The following is a 16,474-nucleotide window of genomic DNA, read 5'->3' on the forward strand; positions in this document are numbered from 1 at the left end:
ATACGCACGTAACTCATTTCCTAACAATTCTGCTGTTGTCTGGGCATCACATCTGCTCCTCAATGGAGGAGACAAGGGCATTCTCATTTGGCTCCCTGTCACTAGCTTGTGGGGTGTGAGGCGGTGGTTTGACCCAGGCTGATTTCTTAATGCACATAATGCAAGGGGCAGGCAATACAGTCATCCCTTTTTCAATGTTAACTTCAAATTAGCAATTCTCGCTTTGAGAAGACCATTAAGTCTTTCACATAGTCTGTTCGCTTGCAGGTGATAAGCAGAATAAAACTTGTGATTTAGGCTAAGCAATAGGCTAATCTATCAAAATCGGGCCCATTGTTGGATCTCAGCACCTCACATACTCCCCATCTAGGAAATACTTCCAGGACTAAAAACTTTGCAGTGCAAGTGAAATCCGGGTGTGTACATGGTTCTGCTTCATTCCATCTTGAAAAGGGACCCACCACCACTAGCATATACCGGTATCCACTGCATACTTGCAGCATATCAACATTGTCAATATGTAAATGCTGAAAAGGACCATTTGGTCTAGGAACCAGTACTCTGATTGTTTGCAGTGTGTGCCCAGCAGTAAGCATTTGACATACAATGCAATTTACTACATAAAATGCATATGTTCTAACAGGTGTGGTATGAACCAGTCCTCCGCAATAGCTGCTGCAAGACTTTCACTAGTTATATGCGCAGGGTAGTGCAACTGTTCAAGCTCTACCCTTAACAGACTACAGGCATCACTGGCTTTCCGGTGCTGTCCTGTTGCCACAATGCTTCAGGGAGGATAAAGAACACCTTCCCGCCCCCCGTTTCCATAACTCTTGCTCTTCCTGTGGAGCACTACAATGAAACTCCATCAACTGCGATCTTGCCAAATGATTAATCCCTTCATTAACTTTCATAATTGTGACTACTTTCTCTTTTACATTTTCAGTATCAAAACTTGAAATATCTGGTGAATATGAAACCCTTCGGCCTCTTCGTCTGCGGCTTCATTCTCGCGAGAGATGAAGTCAGTTCACTTAGTAGTTTCTGTGCACTTAATTTATTGTGATGGCTGCTGGGAGTTGAAGTGCCTTGATAAGCCTGTCTAATAATGCTGCATAATGCTGCGTGTTGCACTGGAGTGCCGTCCGCTCGGAGGTAGCCCCTCCTTTTCCAACGTGGTAGCCCTGCGTACATGGTTGACGTCCCATAGTGTCAGCTACCTGCTTTTTGCCCTGTAGTGTAGCAGAGAGTTCTTGCCCCATAGTGTAGGCAAAGAATTCTCCCCACCAATGTAACCCTCTAGATGAAACACACACACAGAGGGATCAATTCGTTGGGAGAGAGGACACCAGCTGAATCCAAGAACTGAAATGGAAATAAACACAATCAGTAATGGAGTGTGTTTAGCAGAACCAGCATTACTCTGTATTATGGGGAAATGGCTAACCTGAGAATAACCGGAGAAAGACCTCCAAAAAATTCATGTAAACAGCCCTCCAGATAAACACCACAGCTCACAGAAACCAAGAGGGAAACCTGAAGGTGGAAAGGATATTGTAACATGAAACCCCAAGAGATAGTCACAATGAAACAATGCAGAAACACACTTACCATGCGGGGGAGAGTGAAAAGCAGTTCCAGGTATTGTGCCCTGGTTCTGCTCATGTTAACCTGACCACGACAGCACGAGGATGCCTGAAATGGTAGTGGTCTTAAGTCTCTAGTCCTGGAAGACCACCTATCCCGACAGAACGAGGGCGCCTAACGATGACTGAGTGCCTGAAACGGTAGTGGTCTTAAGCCTCTAGTCCTGGAGGACCACCTATCCCAATGGAACGAGGACACCTAACGATGACTGAGCACCAGGGATGGAAGTCCAAAAGGTTCTTGAGCTGTTTAGGGCAAACACACGAGGAACACAAAATGGAGTTAGATGGTGATTCCACGTTGTCTTCAGTTCAGGGCTGGACTTTCCGATGACGGTTCATTTGATGTCTCTAAAAGGTTGTGGTCTGAGTCTGTCAACTTGTGTGGCAAAAGGAAGACAGAATCAACAGGAGCGAGGCAGGTAAAGTAAGTGGTCTTGAAAGGGGCCCTTAGGGGTCCCTCGCGATATGGAAACAAGGCAATAACCATACACGAAAGGATGCGCCAGACACGAGGTTCGAATTCCCAATGCTAGGGTTTATTGCAAGCAAAATAGTCCCAATTGGCCAACTGTGGTCTCACGCCCCGCGACATGTATTCTCTAGACCTCGAGGGACGCAAGAGAGCGAATTACGTACATCAGTTACATATATACAAAATGCATATCATACAATCAGCTATGTCATGTTTAACACCCCCCCTTTTATTGAGTTTCTTTGAACTCGGGATGATGATGGACATTTCCGACGAGTATGACAATTATGACACGTTCGATGTCTATTCTAGTAACAATGTGCAATTTAGAAAGTGCGGAGGCATCTTCTAGTTGTTGAACAGAACATGGTGCTTCTGTTCTTGGAAGCAAGCTGCACACGGGGGAAGAGTCACATTCCTAGCTTTGCTATCTATGAGGTGCTATTCGTGTCCTGGGAGCCGACACGCTCTAAAGGGTTTTGTGAAGGGGGGCCGTAAGAAGAGCATAATTCAAGCCTTTAGCTGCTTTATTCTAACATATTCTACCACAGTACGAGACTGGCTGGCAGCTGTGAAATGATTAAATGCCCTGCAGCTCTCCCTCAAGGCTACAGAGAGGGAGTGTGGGCATTCCTTCCTGGGCTGCTCATGAGGAGTTTCAACGAACTCCTCAGTCCCGCGGCCTTGTCCTTCCATATTCAGACAACAATGTTAACAGTTGAGCAGAGTAAGCAGAATTCGCAAGAATTGCAGGCTGCAAAGCAGTTTAGACAGAAAGCAATGAGCAATGGTTAACAAACAAAATGGCGATTCTTGCTACGTTTAAAATAGCCGCTTGTTGGTCAAGCATAGCAGTCTGTATTTCTATAATTCTGTGCATAAGACGGTTGGCCTTCGGCCATCAAGATACGTCTATCATCCAAATGAAGGGTATTCATTTTTCCAGATTGACAAACCCTCCTTTTGGCCGTATGCCAAACGTCTTATTCATTCATCGTATCCTCCTCCGATGAAGATAAGTCTGGGGTATCTATGTCTGAACCTTTCATGGTATCATAAGCATCATCTTCATCATTAATGTCTATAGCCATGCATTGTTTTATTGTTTTTGTTTCATCAGTGTCTCTGTTATTTCGGCCATGCGTTTGTTTTCCTCTGTGCAAACTATTGGTAGGCATTGTATGCAACAGTTATGAATATACCAAGCACCACCACTAGTATCGAAATTAGCTTCCATCCCCAGGACCGCAATAGTCCCCAAAACCAGGATCCTATCCGCCAACCCCCTTCTTCAGTAGAGAGTGTGGAACTAAGGACATGTAGTTTCCTGATGGCTCTGAATATGGTAGGGGAGTAGTCATCTATGAATACACAGCATGCAGTTTTTACGAGTTTGCAAACTCCCCCACGATCAACTAATATTATATCAAGAGCCATTCTGTTTTGTAGTGCCATTAGCCTAATTCCTTTTTCTTCCAACGTCATGTTGTATAAGATATCCGTAGTTGTATCTATTGTATTTTTTAGTATTCTGGACAGTTTCTTATGTTATAGGAGTTTTCTATTTGGGCCAAGAATGGTATAAACGATTTGGCTACATCCATTGCTAATATTCCATCTTCACTACTCCTTCGGGTTCTACCTGTTAATCGCCTCACTGCTTCTGCAGTTTCTAAGATGAACACTCCTGGTAATAGTAGACCCAAGTAACACGTACCTCCCCAGTTTCTAGGTAACCATGGATATGCTTTTTCCCCACATATAAAGTAAACAGGGTCCCCTACGTACACGGGTTCTATTTCGTGCTTTAAAACCACTGTGTTCAGGCAGCTGCTAAACGTTCCTACTTTATAGGAACCTTTTTTCTTTAAACATAGGGGAGCAGTTTTTGGGCTGTAATCCACTGTATAGGCAGGGGGCACAGCATCTTTTTTCCATTCATCCCTTATTCGAAATGTCATTACTGATGTTTTTTCTGCTGGCGGGGTTGGTCTATTCTGCCTATGTAATCTATCTAGTCTTGTTGTCTTTCGTGTATTTTTCCTCATGGGATCTGGTGAAAACACGTGAGCTTTTTGGAATATGGAACAACCCACAGGTCTCATGATCACTTCCTCAAATTCATTCATATTGGTCTCATCTAGCTGACACGTATTACTCTTGCTCCATTTCCCAAGGAACATTGCACTCAACGATACTTCACATCAATAAACCAATGATAACGGTTGTACATACCAGCTTATCCCTTTCCCACCGTGTTGTGGTAAATGGGCACAAACCCAGCAATCTTTTTTCTTTAAAACCGCATGGGTCATGTTCATGATGAGCAACAATGTATTGTTGCCGTATCCTTCTCTATGTCTTTTTTCCATTGGGGACAAAGAACCAGTTATTACATGAACCGGGCTTTCAGTAGCTGCTTTTAGCAAAAGTGTTTCTAATGGGTGCGCAGACTCCAGGAACCATAGTGTAATAGCTGTTATTGTTGGTACTACCATACTTAGAGAACACAGGACCAATGTACAAATCAGTACCTTATTCCTATTACCATGCTTTTTCCCTAAATTTAAAGTCTCTAAATCTATCATCTTTTCAGCAGGGGTGCAGGAGGAGGCTGAAACTGGTCTTGATTTGTTCTTTGTCCTTCTTCTTGCTAGCAAAGTTCGTCGCAAATGTCTCTCGTTCTCGATGCCAGAAAAGCAGAAAAGTTAAATAAAAATGTCACAGTTCAATTCTGCCAGCCCTTTCACAGCCTAGATCACCTATCCACTCCAAACAAGATTAGTTGTTCTTTCTCCCACTGCTCAGACGATTTTTGAACAGTTCTTTATTGATAGAGTACTATGTGCATCCAGCTTGTCCCGCTCTGGCTTAGGACACATGTACTCTATCAGCCTTAGTACTTATGTGCGTCCAGCTTGTCCTGCTCTGGCTCCTGACACATGTACTTTATTATAAGCGCACCGAGGAGCAGTGAGTCTTGAATTGTCCGATTTGCACAACTCTCACACTTCTCTCCTCTACGCCCCTGGTTCCTACTCCGTCCGTGAGCGGAACCAAAGGCAAAAGAAAAACACCAACGATCTGTGGATCACTTTGCCTGTCGAGGCCGCAAATTATACCGTTTCACTCCTGGTATTGTATGATCCGTGAATAGTGCCGTTGCACTTCCAGTATCAGGCTCAGTGTCAGCCTGCGGCACCATGATGGGTAGCGATGAGCGCCGTGGCAATGATGTAGTTTCTTTCTCTGGCCTTGGTGCGTTTGCAGAAGCTGGTGGGCACCAAAGGGGTACACATGTTGTTTCTGCTCGTGTTTGCAATGCAGAGTTTGTGTCGCTCGGCAGTGATGTTGTTTCTGCTGAGCAACGTTGCGGCACTTTTCGCCCTTTCCCCTTCCTGGCAGCCTCCTCAGGCTCTGTTTCAAATTTCACTTCTCGCTTAGGCTTTGTTTCAATTTTCACTTCTCACTCGGGTTGATGCTGTGGCAGTGGACTGGCAACAGTTTCTTTAGTTTCCGAGACCGTTTCCTTTCTCTGGTCGTCGGAAGTTGTCAGCAGTCCTGGGAATCTTTTGGCATGTGTCACATGGATCCATGCCTTGCGACCGTCCACTCGAATGGCCGTCTGTGTCGCCAAAAGTACTTGGTAGGGGCCGCGCCACCTGGGTGCTAATGACGTCTCCTGTTGAAAGTTTTTAATCAGGACCCAGCTTCCAGGCTCCAGCGCGTGCCCCGGTCCGTGTATCGCACTGGTAACGCCTCCTGCACCTACTGATGAATCAAACGCAACTTCTGCATTAAAAGGCCACAGTACGTGCTTAACACTGTCATGAGCACTGTTTCCAAGGAGTCAGGACAAGCCCAACATCCCCGGAAGCAGGCTCACAACCCCCGCCCCTGGTCCCAACCGACCCCTATCGGGGCCCTCTGGACCATGTCCTGGCGCCGTTGGCGCCAGGCTCATAAGAATCACCAGTCCCGGTGCCAGAGGTGCCGGGCTCATACTTTGGATAAAGCTGCTTGGGTGGACTTACCTGTAGCAGACCATGCTGCATACTCACCTTCACAAGTCCTGGCAAAATGAAGCCCCAGCCTTCTGCTGGGTGGGACTATTTTTCCGAATCTGGAACTACTTTCTTACCTGGGTGGGGCTGGCATCACTCCTTGACTCTGGAACACAGGAACTCTTTTTCTCTTGGGCGAGGCTGAGGAGGAAGACACCTAATCACCTCAACACTATTTAAACCACACCCGATTGGAAGAATGTGCTTCGCGTTATTCTGCATCTGCAGCAGGACGCTCACCGAGTCAGCTCCAGTCTTCTAGTGATATCTTCTGCTCCAGCCTGTGAAAACAAGTCAGATCTTCACTTACCATCCAGGGATCCAGTCTCCGGCTGCACCTGCCAGCAAAGGAACATCAGGTTAGCAAAAGGCAACGCTTTAGCAGCCGCGCTTACTTACCTGAAACCACAGCATTTTCCGAATCCCGCGGCCTTTACCTGCAAGACAAAGAACTCCGGTCAACGTTTTAGCAGCCGCGCTTACTTACCTGAACCCACGGCATCTTCCGAATCCCGCGGCCTCTACCTGCAAGACAAAGAACTCCGGTTAGTGCAGAAAAGGGGGGAATTGGACGCAATTATATTTTCACTTACCGGAACTGCGCTCCTCGCCATCTCCTCTTCTGCTGCATCTCCGCACCTGCAAATCAAGAAAAAGACATTAAGAGGTGCGAATAAACTTGTCAGCAAGCACATTACTTACGTGCTCCTCCACGTGCACGGACCTTCATACTTACGTGCTTCCGTATGCTCAGCATATAGCATTTCGGCACCTAAGAAATAAAGGCAAAGACTTCATTAAAAGGTGCTCTCGAACTTTCAAACCAACCAGCATCCGCTCGTGCAGAAACGACGGCATCGCTTCTTCAGCAGCTTTAAACCTCTGAGGCTACAAGAGACTTAAAGCAGTCCCAGTGAAGTAACTGGAACCCAGCGCCCCTGCATCAGTCGCAGGATGGAGAGCCCAGCATTTACATATCTAAGGTGAGAGCTCATTCAGACTTTGGGCCTCAGGGGAAAGAACGAATAAGGAGGAGAAGCTCAACCAACACCCAGCCATTAATCCCTTTTTCTTCCACCTGCAGACACCTTACTCTACAAGTCAGACATTCCATAAGAGGAGGTCCGGTCCAGAGAACCATCCGAGTCCTGCGCTTCTCAATTGAAGACACGGTAACTGTCCAGCCAGGATCTGCACCTCCGTGGGAACCAGGTGAGCGTTACAGAACGCGAAGCCCTCCAATAACTTCCTACCCAGGCGCAATGGAAACCTCAGACACTGACCAACTAGCCCAGCTATTAGGGGAATTAAGAGCAGAGGTACATGCAGCCCGCCAGGAAACGAATGCCCTGAGGAGAGAATTGATTGTATCAAAAGAACGAACTGATGATCTTGCCAGACAGTTGTTACAATCACAAGTGGGGCAAACCCCTTTGCCTACGGGAGGGAGCTACATTCCTGCAGCCTCGGCCAGTCCGGTACAAATCAACCTACCCGGAAATGTGCCTTTGTCTCCGCCCGAACGCTTCTCCGGTGATCCTAAAAGGTTTGCGGTTTTCATCAACCAGTGCCGATAGCACTTTCTGTGTAGACCAGCTGCTTTTCCGACGGACCAGACTAAGGTAGCCTTTGTGCTTTCATATCTTAGCGGCAGTGCTGCTGATTGGTCGGTTCCTTTAGTTGCACAGGATGATCCGATTCTTCACGATTTCCAAGCATTCCAGACCAGCATAGAAAGACTGTTTGCAAGACATTCCCAAGGCCAAGCCTTGGATAACGAACTCCTTTCCCTACGGCAAGGCAATCAAGATCTCCTGGCTTATATTGCGTCATTTAATAGGCTAGTAGTTGAAACCAGATGGCCCGAGGACAAGAGGATCACGCTGTTCCACAGAGGTCTGCGGGGAGAACTCAAAGATGTTCTAGCTCAGGTAGTGAATCCTCCTCAGGATTGTTCTGAATACATCGATTTAGTGGTCCAATTGGATCACAAATTGCAAAACAGGAAGGCAGACCGCTCCAGGTTCGAAACTCGAGTGTTCTCCAAACCACAGAATTCCACCAAGGGAGCTGAAGCCGTAGAACCTATGCAAATAGGGGTCATGAAGGGCCCTTTAACCCAGAAAGAACGCGACAGGAGAAGACAGTTGCAGTTATGCCTCTATTGTGGAAATTCAGGACATTTCCTTCGAGAATGCCCAGTGAAACCTTCAAAGAAGACAGTGGGAGCTTCTGATAAAAATACCGAAAGGCCGGAGCCGGGAAACGACCTCGCCCGACAAGTGTAGAGGTCCGCTTGCCGAGCGTTAAAACCAGTTCTTTGACCTCGCATTTCATAGTTTCAATTGTCCTCATGAATCCAGAGCAACCGGATCGTTTGCATGCTATTAAAGCATACATTGATAGCAGAGCAATTGGTAATTATGTAGACCACGAAATGGCTTCCAGGATGAACCTACCCCTCTGTCCTAAGGCAATTAAAGACGTTATTACGACAGTGGATGGTACGGAAATAGCTTCTGGACCAGTGACCCATACCACCACGGAAGTGACGTTATTAAGTCAAGATAGATATTGTGAGGTGATCATGTTCGATGTGATCAAGGCTCCTCAATTCCAAGTAATATTGGGGATTCCCTGGTTGGAGAAACACAATCCTCAAATTGATTGGCGAGCAAAGACAATACGGTTTCCAGAGTGTGCCCCCACTTGTTATCCTCGACCCAGTATTGGACTAGCAGCGACAACATCCGAAAGTCCGCAACTGCCTATAGAGTATCAGGAATTCCAAGACGTTTTTCAGAAGGAGCAGGCGAATACTCTACCTCCCCACAGGTCATACGACTTTCAGATAGACCTGATACCCGGATCCACTCCCCCCTGTAGTAGAATTTATGCCCTTACCGAGCCTGAAAATCTTCATTTGCGACAGTATCTGGACCAGTACCTAGCCAACGGATTCATCCGTCCTTCAAAGTCTCCAGTATCCTCAGCTCTGTTCTTCGTGCCGAAAAAAGAAGGTGACCTTAGGACCTGTATAGATTATCGTGCCCTGAACCAAATCACGATAAAGAATAGGTATCCCTTACCTCTAATTCCGGAACTCCTTGACCAAGTTAAAAGCGCCTGTATATACACCAAGCTAGATCTTCGGAGAGCGTACCACTTGGTACGGATCAAAGAAGGCGACGAATGGAAGACGGCCTTTCGCACCAAGTATGGACTATTTGAATACCAAGTGATGCCCTTTGGTCTTTGCAATGCTCCGGCCGCCTTCCAGTACTTCATGAATGACGTTCTTAGAGAACTTATAGACGTTTGTGTAGTCGTCTACATTGATGACATCCTTGTGTACTCATCTTCTGAAGCAGATCATCAGAAACACGTCAGAGCTGTTCTTGAAAGGCTTCGCCAACATAAACTTTTTGCCAAGCTTGAAAAGTGTGTTTTTCATGTCACCGAGGTCGAATTTTTAGGTTTCATTTTGACACCCAACGGGGTCCACATGGACTCGAGGAAAGTTGACGCTATCATCAAGTGGCCATCACCAACTTCCGTGAAGGGAGTACAAAGCATGTTAGGTTTCGCCAACTTTTACCGCAGGTTTATCCCGGAATTTTCACGAATAGTTCAGCCCATTACGGCTCTTTTAAAAAAGAATAAACGTTTCGAGTGGACAGCAGAGGCAGAACAGGCCTTTCAGGAGTTAAAAGCCAAGTTTATCTCAGCACCTATATTAAAACACCCGCGCCCGGACCTTCCTTATATTGTTGAGACCGACGCCTCCAGCTTGGCAATGGGGGCGGTTTTATCACAGAGGGATCCAGAAACTAACCAGTTACACCCTGTGGCATTCTGGTCCCGCAAGTTCTCGGCGCCCGAAATCAACTACACCATCACTGATAAAGAACTTCTAGCTATTAAGTCCGCCTTCAAGGCCTGGCAGCACTACCTCCTTGGAGCCAAACACACAGTCGCAGTAATCACCGATCATCGCAACTTACAGTATTTGAAGACTGCTAAAGCTCAATCCTCCAGACAACTTCGCTGGGCTCTGTTTTTTGCCGAATTTGACTTTGTAATCACTTATCGTCCAGGCAACAAGAATGGCAAAGCAGATGCCCTTTCCCGGATTGGAATGGAGGAACACATGGTCAATCCTGAACCCGTACCTATAATTCCCGAACAAAGAATCCTGGGCCTGGTCTCCTCGCAATCCATCGAAGATATCAAAGCAAAGGCCAAACAACTTGTGACTCCTTCAGATCTACAGAACTGGCAACAGAAAGGAAAGGACTTCGCCGTGTCTAAGGATTTGCTTTATTTTCAAGGACGACTATACTTACCTGGTACTGATTTACCAAGACAGGTAATCTCTTGCTACCATGATTCTTTAATGGAAGGACATCCTGGCATTGCCAAAACCTCAGAAAAGATCAAGAGACACTTCTGGTGGCCGTCATGGAGAAAGGATATCAAGGGCTTTGTAATGTCTTGTGGGGTGTGCGCCCAAAACAAAAGTCAGAAAGAAAAACCAGCAGGCCTATTACACCCACTAGACATCCCGCCACACCCCTGGCATACCCTTTCCATGGACTTCATTACTGATTTACCCTCATGCTCCGGATACAACACCATTTTAGTAATCGTGGATTTGTTTTCTAAAATGGCCCACTTCATCCCACTGAAGGGCTTACCCTCAGCTTCAGTCCTGGCCCGAAAATTCCTCGAAAACATTGTTCGGTTACATGGTTTCCCTTCAATTTTGATCTCAGATAGGGGAAGCCAGTTTATATCGCACTTTTGGCGAAATTGCTGTCGTCTAGCTCAAATCGATGTGAGACTTTCAACCAGCCATCACCCCCAGACCGATGGGCAAACCGAGAGGACAAATCAAACTCTGGAACAATATTTACGTTGCATGCTGCAACAGTCGGAAAGTAATTGGAAAGACATCCTTTGGATCGCCGAATATGCCTACAACAATTCGATCCATTCAGGAACCGGAAAAAGTCCCTTTTACCTCTTATACGGGATTCACCCTCGAACCTCCAATCTTGATCCACCTCAGGATCTCGGAACACCTGCCGTAGATCATCTACACACTGCTATCATTCAAGCTTTCAAGGAAGCCACGACCCATCTTCAACTAGCCAAAGAACAGTATAAAAAGGGAGCAGACCGACATCGAAGGGAGGTCCCCCAATACCGGGTTGGAGACCTAGTTTGGTTATCCACTAAACATTTAACTCTTAAAGGGCCTCGCACCTTCAATCTAAAATATCTGGGACCATATCCTGTCACCGCCATAATAAATCCAGTGGCTGTCAAATTGGGCTTGCCGTCCCACATGAAAATACATCCAGTTTTCCACGTATCTCTACTAAAACCAATGCAGCCTGGAACCCGATTGACTAAAGCTCCAGAACCTATTCAAGTTAATGGAGAACTCGAATTTGAGGTTAAAAACATCCTGGACTCCAAGATCATTAAGTCCAAGCTATACTATCTGATTGACTGGAAGGGCAACGGGCCTCAAGAACGATCATGGGAACCCTCTGAATACGTCCACGCACCTCGCCTAATCAAAAGATTCCACCGAACTTTTCCCGACAAACCAAAACCCCCGGGGGAGACAATTTCGGGAGGGGCCTTGAGGGGGGGTGCTGTCATGAGCACTGTTTCCAAGGAGTCAGGACAAGCCCAACATCCCCGGAGGAAGGCTCACAACCCCCGCCCCTGGTCCCAACCGACCCCTATCGGGGCCCTCTGGACCATGTCCTGGCGCCGTTGGCGCCAGGCTCATAAGAATCACCAGTCCCGGCGCCAGAGGTGCCGGGCTCATACTTTGGATAAAGGTGCTTGGGTGGACTTACCTGTAGCAGACCATGCTGCATACTCACCTTCACAAGTCCTGGCAAAATGAAGCCCCAGCCTTCTGCTGGATGGGACTATTTTTCCGAATCTGGAACTACTTTCTTACCTGGGTGGGGCTGGCATCACTCCTTGACTCTGGAACACAGGAACTCTTTTTCTCTTGGGCGAGGCTGAGGAGGAAGACACCTAATCACCTCAACACTATTTAAACCACACCCGATTGGAAGAATGTGCTTCGCGTTATTCTGCATCTGCAGCAGGACGCTCACCGAGTCAGCTCCAGTCTTCTAGTGATATCTTCTGCTCCAGTCTGTGAAAACAAGTCAGATCTACACTTACCATCCAGGGATCCAGTCTCCGGCTGCACCTGCCAGCAAAGGAACATCAGGTTAGCAAAAGGCAACGCTTTAGCAGCCGCGCTTACTTACCTGAAACCATGGCATTTTCCGAATCCCGCGGCCTTTACCTGCAAGACAAAGAACTCCGGTCAACGTTTTAGCAGCCGCGCTTACTTACCTGAACCCACGGCATCTTCCGAATCCCGCGGCCTCTACCTGCAAGACAAAGAACTCCGGTTAGTGCAGAAAAGGAGGGAATTGGACGCAATTATATTTTCACTTACCGGAACTGTGCGCTCCTCGCCATCTCCTCTTCTGCTGCATCTCCGCACCTGCAAATCAAGAAAAAGACATTAAGAGGTGCGAATAAACTTGTCAGCAAGCACATTACTTACGTGCTCCTCCACGTGCACGGACCTTCATACTTAAGTGCTTCCGTATGCTCAGCATATAGCATTTCGGCCTCCTAAGAAATAAAGGCAAAGACTTCATTAAAAGGTGCTCTCGAACTTTCAAACCGACCAGCATCCGCTCGTGCAGAAACAACGGCATCGCTTCTTCAGCAGCTTTATACCTCTGAGGCTACAAGAGACTTAAAGCAGTCCCAGTGAAGTAACTGGAACCCAGCGCCCCTGCATCAGTCGCAGGATGGAGAGCCCAGCATTTACATATCTAAGGTGAGAGCTCATTCAGACTTTGGGCCTCAGGGGAAAGAACGAATAAGGAGGAGAAGCTCAACCAACAACCAGCCATTAATCCCTTTTTCTTCCGCCTGCAGACACCTTACTCTACAAGTCAGACATTCCATAAGAGGAGGTCCGGTCCAGAGAACCATCCGAGTCCTGCGCTTCTCAATTGAAGACACGGTAACTGTCCAGCCAGGATCTGCGCCTCCGTGGGAACCAGGTGAGCGTTACAAACACAGGATGCTCGACCTCACATAATCTTTTGGGCTGCGGTGCGCACCATACATTTGCCGGTCTCCCCATGATAATTTCATAGGGGGAGAGCCCAGTTTTTGCCTGCACAGACGTGCACATGCACAATAGCGCTAGAGGTAATGCATCCACCCAACTCAACTTGCTCCCAGCACAGATTTTAGCTATCTTTGACTTTAAGATACCGTTATGTCTCTCAACAAGCCCGACAGAACTGGGATGCGTGGAGCTGTGGAATCGCTTGTCAATCTGCAGACCTGCACAGATCTGTAGTACTACTGCGCCCACAAAGTGTGGGCCGTTATCTGACCACAGGACACAGGGCAGCCCGAACCGGGAGAAATACTCCTTCAACATTACTTTTGCCGTTGACATGGCAGTACAGTCTTTTAAAGGATATGCCTCCACCCATTTGCTAAATGCACAAATCACCACTAACACATATTTGTAGTTCTGGCACCTTTCCATTTCTATGAAATCAAAATGGATCACCTCGAATGGCATAGAGGGTGGGCCAAAACTACCTACTGGAGTCACGGTTCCCTTCCCTACATTGTGTTGCAGGCACGTAATACAATTCTGCACTAGCCTTTCTGCATTCTTTTTTATGTGCTCATTTTTCCATACTGTGGATAAATGCTGTACCATCTTCTTTGCGTAAATGTGGGTAGGGCTATGCGCCATTGTAACCATTGCGGTTACGTAACAATTCGCAACATCCAGTTCTTGGTCTCTTTGTCCACCCAACATCCTTCCAAATGTAACTCAGCAGAGCCCTCAGCCCACCCCTGAATCTCTTCGGCCGTGGCCTCAGCCTGCATTTCTTTGACTGTGGCAACTCCATTCTCTATCATACAAGGTACTTCCTCAGTCTGTACTGTCATCATTTTATTTCCCAAATCAGTGGCTGTTTGTTTCGCAATCCTGTCTGCAAATGCGTGTCCCTCTCCCACTTTACATGTTACTTTTTTAAGCGCCTCGCATTTCACTATAGCTAGGCGCTTTGGAAACGTGAGTGCAGACAACAATCGTACAATCAAAGGCCCATGCTGAATCCTGGCCCCATGTGATGTCAAGAAACCCCTCTCAGCCCAGAGTCGACCAAAGTTATGAACCACCCCGAATGCGTACTGACTGTCAGTATATATATTCATGTTCAAATTTTCAGAAATCTCACAGGCTCTGGTCAATGCTATTATTTCTGCGGCTTGTGCCGAATCGTAGGGGATTCTTCTGCTTTCTACAACTCTTTCTAGGGTAGTAATTGCATATGCGGCCGTTGATGTGCCATCAGGTAATTTAAAACAAGAGCCATCGCAAAACAACTCTCCATCTGGCTCTTTCTGTGGGGTGTCGCTCAAATCAACTCTTCCCTTCGTCTCTTCTTCAGTGACTATTAAACAATCATGGGGTGGTGATTCGTTGTCACCAATTTCTGCTATGGGCAGTGGCATTAATTCTGCAGGATTCAATGCGCTACACCTCATAATTTGGATGTGGGGTGCAAACAAGATGAGCTCATATCTTGTCAGTCTAAGAGAGGTGAGGTGTTGCGTTTGTGTCCTATTTAATAGGACATCTATGGCATGTGGCACCATCAGAATTAAAGTGTGCCCCAATACCATTCCTTCCGTTCGTTTCACTGACGCAGCAGCCGCTGCAACAGATCGCAAACATCGTGGTAGTGCGCGCGCTGCAGGGTCCAGCGCGGAAGAATAATAGCCGCACGGCCTATTTCTTCCACCTTGTTCCTGTGTCAAAACCGCCAATGCACATCCTTCACTCTCGCACACAAATAGTCTAAATATTTTCTTGTAGTTTGGTGTGCCTAAAACTGGCGCGGAACATAATGCAACTTTCAATTGCTCAAACGCTTTCTGACATTCCTCATCCCACTGTAAAGGCATCTCTGCATCCTTTTTAGTTAATTTTATCATTGGCTTCACAATCAACGCAAAATTACTGATCCACTGCCGGCAATAAGAGGCCATGCCTATTACAGCTCTCACTCCTTTTTGAGTTTTTGGAATAGGCATACTAGAAATACTTTCTATGCGTTCTGGTGTTAATCTTCTCCCTTCTTTCGAAAGTAGGTAACCCAAATAAGACACCTCCTTTTGATTTGGAATTTCTTCAAACTTGCCTTGTAACCATGGGTCGCTCGGTGAGTCAATAGTAATATAGTACTTTCTTTGCAGATCTCTTTTGTCAGCAGCTAGTAACAAGTCATCTATGTACTGCAAGAGTGTGCAACCTGTTGGTAGTTCTAGCATATCTAGCTGTTCCTTTAGTGCTCTGCTGTAAATGCTCGGGCTTTCTGTGTATCCTTGTGGAATGCATGTGAATGTGAATGATCGACCTCCTAGAGTGAACGCGAACAGATATCTACTGCTTTTATCCACTGGAATGCTAAAGAACGCGTTCTTCAAGTCAACTACACTAAAGTATTCTGCAGTGGCCGGTATCATTGTCAGTATTGTTGTGACATCTGGGACCAAAGGGAATTGTGGGTCTACCACTTTGTTCAATGCACGCAGATCAGTTATGAAACGATATGGTACTTCATTGCCTCCTTTCTTGTAAACTGGAAGAATCGGGCTGTTGCACGTGCTACCTGCAATTTCTTCAACCACCCCCAATCTCACCAGGTCAGTAACAATACTCTTTAATCCCTTCTCACCTTCAACAGAAATTTTATACTGGGGGATTCGTGGTAATGTAACACCTTCTTTCAAAGTTATTTTTGCTGGCTCTATTTTCAAGCATCATACATCGTTATCATGCATTGCCCACAGACAGGTTGGTACTCTACTTAGCTCTTCTGGTAACGCTTTTGACATAAATTCCGTCACCGGTGCATCGTGAGGCCAAATCGTGAGGTACACCCCATCTGCCGTACAATGTATAACTGCCCCCAATTTTCTCAACAAATTTAATCCTAGCAAGTTCTCCCCACAATTTTCTGTCAGAAGAAATGGACACTGTTCCGTAAATGGTCCCATTGTAATTGGGACAGCTTCAGACACGCGGTTAATTACTGGTGTACCTGCGAACCCTACAGAAACACTCTTTTGCCCGACAGTGGGATCTCCGGAACCAAGTGGTGGTCTATCGAACACTTTTGTGCCCCTGTATC

This window comes from Ambystoma mexicanum, chromosome 8, assembly GCF_040938575.1.
Source record: "Ambystoma mexicanum isolate Mex_15411 chromosome 8, UKY_AmexF1_1, whole genome shotgun sequence".
In the NCBI taxonomy this organism is placed as follows: Eukaryota; Metazoa; Chordata; class Amphibia; order Caudata; family Ambystomatidae; genus Ambystoma; species Ambystoma mexicanum.